General features: G+C 40.4%; 1 long non-coding RNA gene across 1 annotated transcript; it reads left to right on the top strand.

Annotated features, from left to right (window-relative positions):
• The first annotated feature begins 807 nt into the window (after window positions 1-807).
• LOC135290622 (uncharacterized) lies at window positions 808-7,232 on the top strand. The gene is made up of 2 exons (XR_010353378.1): window positions 808-1,737; window positions 4,862-7,232. It is a non-coding gene; the product is annotated as an uncharacterized LOC135290622 (long non-coding RNA).
• The last annotated feature ends 2,219 nt before the right edge of the window (window positions 7,233-9,451 follow it).

The raw sequence follows: 9,451 nt of genomic DNA, 5'->3' as shown, positions 1-9,451 counted from the left end.
TTGCTGTGTCTTAAACTGAGAGATTTTATAGTTATTACTGTATACTTTAGACTTTCTGCAAGAAAAGGTATCTCAGGTACTTCTCTGTGCAGCACAAATTGTGAGGAGGTATCTAGCTAGATGCCATGCACTGAAAAGGACTGAAAGAAATGTGTAGAAACATGAAAGCAATGGAATAGATGTGATTTCTTTCAATAGATCTCACTGCACAGCATTGTAACAGTTTGTATGTGATAGCATCAGATATCATCTCTGCAGTTCTACCTCCATTAGTAAGATACTCCAGATTTACCCATGTGTCTATGACCTATGGTCTCTTTATTAATACTATTTAATGTTACAATGTGGTTAAGGACCCCTCAAAGGACATTATGTCAAAAATTGACTTTTATGTACAGAATGAGAACGAGAGGCTGGGCAGCAGTGCCATGGAAAGGTCCCTGGGCTTCTGGTCCATGGCAAGTTGAACATGAGCCAGCAGTGCCCTGGCAGCCAGGAGGGCCAAGCCTGTCCTGGGGCATCAGGGACAGCATGGGCAGTTGGGCAAGGCAGGGGATTGGATTGTCCTGCTCTGCTCTGCACTGGGGCAGCCTCACTTCCAGTGCTGGGGCACTTCTGGGTGCCACCAGTATAAGCAGGTCATAGAGTTGTGACTGTCCAAAGGAAGGCAACAAAGGTGGTTAAGGGCCTTTTGGGGAGTGGCTGAGGTAATTTGATCTGTTCAGACTATAAAACAGGACATAGTGGGGAGACCTCACTGCATTTACAACTTCCTCTGGAGGAGAAGAGAAGGAGCAGGCACTGATTTATTCTCTCTGTGACCAGGGACAGGCCTGAACGCACGGACTGAATTTGTGGCAGGGTGGAGTTAGGTTGGCTATTAGAAAAGCATTCTTCACCCAGGGAGTTCCAGTTGGGCACTGGAACAGAGTCCCCACAGAAGTGGTCACAACATCAAGCCTGAGAGAGTTCAAGCAGCATTTGGACACTACTCTTGGGCACATGGTATGATTCTTGGGTATGGGGCTGTGCAGGGCCAACAGCTGGACTCAATGATCATTGTGGGAATCCATGGGTTTAGAGGATTTTAGGAAAGCTGGGAAAAAGAATGGCCTCAGAGACAATAAGGATAGTGAAATGCTAAAGCAGCAGAAAAGATATATCGGCAGTAGCGAAGACATAAGAAATAGAGCAATAAAGCTATGTAGTTTGTCTTTCTAAATTGCAAAAAGGTATATTTTAGTAAATATTTAGGAAGTTTAATATGAATAGGGCTCTGTGCTTTGTCTTTTATAAATGAACTATTGTATGAGAGAAAAAGCTGCTATTGTTTTAACCAAAGCTACGTGTGCTTCATATGGTTGGATAGAACTACTGTCAATATGCTTTTCCTCTATGTAATTGGCTGAAACTGGGTCTGAAACTATCTTATAATATGTTGCAACAATAAGTTTCCTCAGCCTGCTGTCTGGATAGCGAGCTGCTCCCATGGATCCATTGCCATGGCCATGTAATGAGACTGATGTTTCTTAAATAAATAACTCACGATGCTATTCAGGTGTGGTCCCGTTCTGTTCATGCATGTATATAAACGGCCTGTGTCACATGGTGCCCCGTGTGAGGAGGACTTTAGACTAGAATAAAAAAGAAAATCTTGGAAAAACTCCGGCACCGGAGACCCAGGTTGTTAAACAGGAGGAATACATCATCCCCTCGTCGTCTACATCTGATGTCCTTGTAAGTAATCTTTTTCTAGGGGCTTCCTGGGTGAAGAAAATGAGTAATCATTTATCTAAAACAGAATAGGACGTTTTTTGCCAGCTTGAGAAAATATTACAAGATAAAGGACGTTCAGATATCACAAAAAATGAGCTGAAAGACTTATTAGTCTGGGTAAAAGCGAACACTCAAAATACAGACTTGCAGTCTGCTTTTACCTTTGTTTTTTGGGATCAAATAAACTGGAAAATCTATAATCTGTTGTCTCTCAAAAAGGACGAGACTGTAAGCAAACTCATGCCTGTTTCCAGGGCTTTGTTAGAGTGTTTTTAACAAACTGACTGTAACACAGACATTTCCAAACAACAGAACAAAATATCTTGTTCAGATGCCTTAAATTCAAGTAATACCGAGTCACCATCCTTTTCTGTGGAAGTTTCGGGTTCCTCTCAGAGTTCCTTTCCTTCCAAAGCGTCCAGTGTCATGTCTTCCAGAGACGGCGAACCGGAACAGCTTCCATCTCAGGTCCCCTGTTTCTTCCAGGCTTGTCAGCATTTCTGCAGTTGAGAGCAGTCCTTCGCCCCTCCCTCTGGGAAAAAATGAACTTTTGCCGTGTTGGGAAATATGTTCGGAACTTTTGTTGCGTTCCGGGAATGAAAATGCGCATGAGTTCTGTTCGGGGGTAGGTGCGAACCGCGTGAAGGTGGTAGATGAAAATTTGCAGAGGTTTTGTGATAAAGGATTTATGTGTTCTGAAACTGTACAAGCAGGGTTGGCCGAGATGGGCTTGGGATCTGCTTTGCCTGGTCAGGGAGCTGTGGGGGTCACTCCTGCCACTGCTTCCTCTTCTCGGGCAGACACCCCTTTGGGTTCAGTTCAGGTGGGCAGTGTGTATTGCCATTCATAAAATGCTTTTCTAGTGAATTGTTCTGCTAAGTCACTGCCAGGTTTTTCTATGGCTCGCCAAGCTTTTGGTATAGAGGATGAAATAGCTGTAGCTGTGACACTGCCTTCAGAGAACAGGGCAGGAGGAAAGATAGAGGCAGCAGTCGACAGCCAGGGGTTTGAAAAGAAAGTAGGAGATTTTCGAAAGGTCTCTGTGGAAACACAGACTGAGATTTTGAGGGATTTGAAGTCTGTCTCATTTGTTGTTGAAGGGAAAAATAGCATTTTAAACTTGCAGTCTAATGTTGGCAACCCTCCAGCTGAGTCCTCGCTGGCAGGGAGACAGTGTGAAACATGCAGTAAGGTTTTAGAAATTATCAGAGATACAAATTCAAGGACAAGTAGCCAGGCTGAGACAAATTTTGCATTTATTCCACAATCCAGAGAACACACCTCCTCCCCAGCCCCTCTTGGGAGGGCTCTGGAGGGGGCGTGGTCCATGGTTGAGCCCGCCTCTGTCCCTCTGGGCAGGGCTCCAGGGGAGGCTTGTTGTTCAGGTGTCTCTGCTAGGAATTCGGAGGTGTGTTCTCCCGCCCATCCTGGCAGAGCTCCTAGGAAAGTTCATTGGTACAGCAACGTCCCTGCCAAGAATTCGGACACTGGCAGGGTTCCCGGAACAACCACTGTCAGTGAAACTGTCAATTCTAACCCTGATCCTCCTTTAAAGCTGCCGGACTGGTCTAATATTAATCAACAATTAGAAAAATATTTGGATTCAAAGAAACAACTCCTTGCATTACCTGTAAGATATGGTCATAATGATGTTAACCCTAGATATGAAAGTCTCTCTCACTATGACATAAAGGAATTACGTCAGGCTTTGAAAGAAAGTGGGTTCTATTCTCCTTATTTTAATAATGTGTTGAAAAGTACTTTTAATTCTTATGATTTGGTCCCTGCTGATTTTCGAAATATAGCTTCACTGATTTTAACCAATTCGCAATACCTTCTGTGGGAATTACAATGGAAAAAACTTCTTAATAAGTTGGTTGAAAAGTATGTAAATACTGATCATGCAGATTTAGATGTTGTTCAATTAGCAGGTGATCCGTCTTACCACAGAGCAGAAAATCAAGCAGTAGATTTGCCTTGGTCTGTATTAGCTGATATTAAAGATGCTGCTAGGGAAGCCTTATTTTCAGTAGAGGCAGCTGGCACACATGTAAATTCTTATACCTTGATTAAACAAGGTGAAACAGAACCCTATGATTCTTTTTTGGATAGACTAACCCAAGCAGTTGAAAGGCAATGTCCAGATGAACAAGCTCGTTCTTATATTGTTCAAAACCTTGCTTTTGTAAATTCTAATGATGAATGTAGAAAAATTCTTTTAACTTTGCCTGATCAGCCTCCAACTGTTGTGCAGATGTTAACAGCATGCAGCAGAATAGGTGGACCACAACACCTTCCAAATTTGCAGGTCAATGTGTTAGAAAAAACATTAGAAGATAATTTGACAAAACGAATGGATAAATTTGAAAAGCTTTTAGAAAAACAAGAAAAACTTTGGGAAAATTCTGTTAACACTGTGCAGTTGGACTCTGATAAAAAGCCTTGTTGCTTTGCTTGTGGTAAACCTGGTCATGTTAAAAAGGATTGTCATGCAAAAACATTTCCACCAAAACAACTTTCTATCTGCCCTCAATGCCGAAAAGGGAGGCATCTTGCTAAGCATTGTCGCTCTCATTTTGATATTGATGGCAGGCCTCTGTCATTAAACTTCAGAAACAGCGCGCATTACCACCGCGCTCAGACACAAGTAGTGGTACCCCCTGGCAACCAAGTACCCAATCAAATGGTGTTGGTACCTCAGTCATTTGTGCCTCAATCAACCAATCCTCAAATGGTTCCAGCTCAATACCCTCAAATGCAAGGCTCGAATTGGCCTGCTGTCTGGATAGCGAGCTGCTCACATCAATCCATTGCCACAGCCATGTAATGAGACTGATGCTTCTTAAATAAATAGCTCATGATGCTATTCAGGTGTGGTCCTGTTCCGTTAGTGTCTGTATATAAACGGCCTGCGTCAAGTAGTTTGCAGAACCTGATCCTCCGATTTTTAGGCATTTTTCAAATAACACTCAGGCGAAATTGAAAGAAAATCCACCTGTTTTAATTAGAAACCCTGAATCTGGACAAATTGAAGGTCCTTTCCAATTAATAACCTGGGGCAAAGGGTATGCTTCTGTCTCTACAGGTGCTGGAATTAGGTGGGTCCCAGCCAAGAACGTCAAACCATATCGCACCCCAGAACATGTTGACGAGTCCAGAACCGAGGAAGCAAGTACGCAGACGTGAGCCGAGCAGAGGGATCCCGGGTCACGCCTGACGTTCCTTGTTCATCGGTGGAACCTGCAAATTCTGACTTTGTGTTAATGTTATTTATAAGTGTGTCAATTGTATGTCAAATGTTTGTTTTGTAGAGCTGACTTTTGGCAAAAGTTTGAGCTTTTGTTTTTGTTGAAAGCAAAAATTTAAAAATTGATATATATGTAAGGATTCTGCCAAAACTTAGCACATGGATAAGATGAAGCAAATTCAAGTTGTATGTTGGTATTGGTGGGTTTTATTCTTTTTTGTCGTGCAGATTTGGCTGTGGAACAACCAAAAACAAATGTTTGGGTGACCTTAGCCAAGGCAGCCGGCTCAGATACCCTATGGTTGTCTAATTCGGAACCAGAAAAACCTTTCTCAACCTGTCTGGTTGGTGTGCCAGTAAAAGAGTTGCCTTTGGTCAAAAAACAATCCAATGGTAAGCCAGGTGAAATTGACAATGGAAACAATCCCACATTGAATTGGAATGTTTGGGCCAAAAAACTTCCCAAGACAGCTTCTGAACCCCAAGAATTGGAAATCCTTGGTTCTTTAACAACGGATTTTTGCTTTACCTTCATAGCCAGTGTTTGGCAAAAAGGTGATCATCCAAAGTTTAATGTTACTCCCCGTTACTCTGCATACAGAAATTTGAGGTTTTGGTGTAATTTTTCAAACAGTTGGGATGTGCTTCCTGAGGCTGACCTATATCCACAGCAATTGCCTAAGGGATATTGGTTCATTTGTGGAGACAGGGCTTGGCAAGGCATTCCAGCACACCTTAAAGGTAGCCCTTGTAGCATTGGGATGCTCACTGTAATCGCACCCTCAGCTAAAGTGGTCATGAAACAAAGGAGAACAAAATCTGTTCCTCATTATGATGAGGACTGTCAGAGTGATTTCATGCCTTGGAAAGCTGCAAGAAGGGTTTCAGCAAGTATATTTTTACCCCAATTGGCTTCAGCAGTGGCTTTGAAACAATTAGATCGTGTTGGATGTTGGCTGAGCAAACAAACTAATGCCACATCCTCTGCCATTAGTGATATGTTAACCGATGTTGATAGTGTTAGACATGCTACCCTTCAAAATAGAGCAGCAATTGACTTTCTTTTACTGGCACAAAGGCATGATTGTGAGGAATTTGAAGGATTGTGTTGTATGAACCTGTCTGACCATTCGGAATCCATTCACAAAAGCATACAAAAACTGAAAGATCTGACAGCCCAAATTAAAGAGGATGGTGGATTCTGTTGGATGATCTGTTCCAAGAATGGAGCTTTGCACCTTGGCTAAGGCAACTTTGCAAGATAGGTCTCCATATATTGGGTTTTTTTGTAATGATATTGATAGTAATCCCCTGCATACTTCAGTGTGTGCGACGAATGATAAGCAAAACAGTCAAAGAAGTTTTTGTCATACAAGACAGAGAAGTAGGAAGAAGAAGTACAGAGAGTGTTCGAAATCTCATGGAAATGATGGATGAAGAGAAATGGAAGAGGGTTTTGAGTTAAGACCCTGGAATCTACAATAGAGTTTTTTAAACAATGACTCATAACTATTGTCAGACCTGATTCATATCTTTTCACTGATTGAGCCTTCACAGCATTAAGTTGCTGTGCTGTTACATAGCAATGATTAGTGTCCACAAGAATAGGCCTCAAGCAGATAGTAAGCAAAAGTGTTATAGTAGGGCTATGAAAAGCAAGTAGTGGACGACACGGTTTTGAAGATTTCTTTTTGGGTCAACAGAGAGGGGGAATTGTGGGAATCCATGGGTTTAGAGGATTTTAGGAAAGCTGGGAAAAAGAAAGGCCTCAGAGACAATAAGGATAGTGAAATGCTAAAGCAGCAGAAAAGATATATCGGCAGTAGCAAAGACATGAGCAATAGAGCAATAAAGCTATGTAGTTTGTCTTTCTAAATTGCAAAAAGGTATATTTTAGTAAATATTTAGGAAGTTTAATATGAATAGGGCTCTGTGCTTTGTCTTTTATAAACGAACTATTGTATGAGAGAAAAAGCTGCTATTGTTTTAACCAAAGCTACGTGTGCTTCATATGGTTGGATAGAACTACTGTCAATATGCTTTTCCTCTATGTAATTGGCTGAAACTGGGTCTGAAACTATCTTATAATATGTTGCAACAATAAGTTTCCTCAGCCTGCTGTCTGGATAGCGAGCTGCTCCCATGGATCCATTGCCATGGCCATGTAATGAGACTGATGCTTCTTAAATAAACAGCTCATGACACTGTTCAGGTGTGGTTCCGTTCCTTTCGTGTCTGTATATAAACGGCCAGTGTCAATCCTTATGGGTATTTTCCAACACAACTTATTCTATGATTCTTTGATTCTATGATTCCCTCCTGACCTCATTCACTATTGAACCAATAAAGTGTTCAAAAGGGGTGCCAGACTAGAAAGATTAAGAGTGGAGTTTATGTGAAAGCTACTCAAATAAGGCCTCTGTTAGATTGTTAATTCTACTGATAGTGAAATAGAGGTAAAAATGAAAACTAGAATGGCATGGAACTTCACCTTGTTATTAACCATGTCAGAAAAAAAAAAAATGGAAAATGCTTAATCAAATGGTTTAAGATTCTGAATAGGATTTATGAGCAGAGGGAAAAGGGCCTTTTGGGCTGAAGACCACTGACTGGGCTACTGCTTTTATCTCAATGGGCTACATGCAATATGGTGAAAAGGGGCTGTTGAGATTTGGGAGTTTGTCTTTTATCCACTGAGGATCACAGTGGTCATAGCACCAAGCCTGTTTAAGTTCAAGAAGAATTTTAACAACATTCTCAGGGGCTGCTGTGATTCTTGGGGTGTTCAGTGCAGAGTAAAGAATTGGACTCAATGATCGTAGTAGGTTATTCCAGTTCAGCATATTCTATGATTCTATGATTTTTTCCAGAAACTGGAATGTTACTCTTTCTCATACAGAATCCTGTATTCATGTTCAGAGCACCCTTTCAAGGTAACAGTTTGGGCAAAAAAAAAAGCAAAATGCAAGTATAACAAGTTCAAAATAATAAAGCTCATTAACGTCGACAGTGAGGGTCATAGAAAAGACGACAAGAGATAGAATATAAGACTTCATTTTAAAGGAAATAAACTTACCTGAAAAAAATTTGTTACCTGTTGTGTTATTCAAAATGCACAGAAACAAGTTTTGCTGTGTTTTAGTGTTTTTTTACTCAGAGTGAGAGTAATGACTATACTTTTTCACTGATCTGCAGTATGCTGACAAAACACAAGGCACAGTGCCTCCTCCCTGTCACAATTAATAAACACTCAAAGAATGTGTAAAGCAGTCAAGTTACCTTTATCATGCCGATTAATGAAGACTGAGGCTGAGATCACAGACTGCTGTTCACACCATTTCAGACGCTGAAGTCAACCAGGACCTGAACACCGAGGAAATATCTTGGTTACAAGTTTCCCAACAGATTACATTGTCTCACAAGAGGTTTTCCAGGAGCTTTAGCTGCAATTTCCTCTTTTTAAGCTGAACATCTGTGTTTTAAATAATTATATATCACTGAAAGGGTCTTCATTCTCATTTAATAAATATGTATGTTAGAGATCACCAGACAGAGTTTCAGTGTTTAGATATATACACAGAATATTCCGTGAATATGTCTTTAAATGCAGGTGCTTATTACTTAAAGTATATTGTTTAATGTCTGTGACCAAATTGTGATGGCCCTGTTTGAACTAAAAAGTCTTAGACCCCATCAGTGTCAGTGGACAAACAAATCACAGTAGAATTGAGTGCTATTTAGAAGGAAAAAAACAACAACAAAAAAATAGTTAGATGTATATGCACCCAAAGAATTTCTTCATTTCAATGGTTGATACAGATGATCATTTGTAGACTAATGAAGCTGTTCTCCCTATTCACTTTGTGCCTTTTTTATTTATTTAGAAAACTGTGGTGGTTCTACAGCTCTGCTGCTAATTTACTGTATGTGATTTATTAGCATGGCCACTTAAAATGACAGAGATGCAAAAAAACCCCACACAATAAGAGATTTTTTTTTTTAATTAATCTCAAGGTATCAAAGATTGCAGAATACCAAAGCCAATGTAATAATATTGTTTGTTTTCTAAAATGTGTTTTCAAGGCTTCTGCTTTTTGTTCAGTTGTCTACTGTGTTATTTAGTTAGAAACATTTTGCTCACTCTCAGTATTTGTATCAGATAGTCTCACAGATATGAGCTTTGACAGAACTAAGTGGGCAATTTTTATACATGAAGTTGTAATGTTTTCAACATTGCTAGCACAAATATTGCCTATTAATATCAAGTGAAAATTTTCTTGCCATCTTCACTGCATAGATCGTACTGTTGAAAAGGAGGAAAAAAAATACTTTCTGCCTTTCTTTTTGTTACTAATTTCCTGCCTTTTCTCTGTTTTCACTATTAGAGAATTCTTGTGTGGACCTGAAATTTTTGCCTTCCTGGCAGGA

Source organism: Passer domesticus, chromosome Z (assembly GCF_036417665.1).
Source record: "Passer domesticus isolate bPasDom1 chromosome Z, bPasDom1.hap1, whole genome shotgun sequence".
Taxonomy (NCBI): domain Eukaryota; kingdom Metazoa; phylum Chordata; class Aves; order Passeriformes; family Passeridae; genus Passer; species Passer domesticus.
This window is presented reverse-complemented; position numbering and strand designations above follow the sequence as displayed.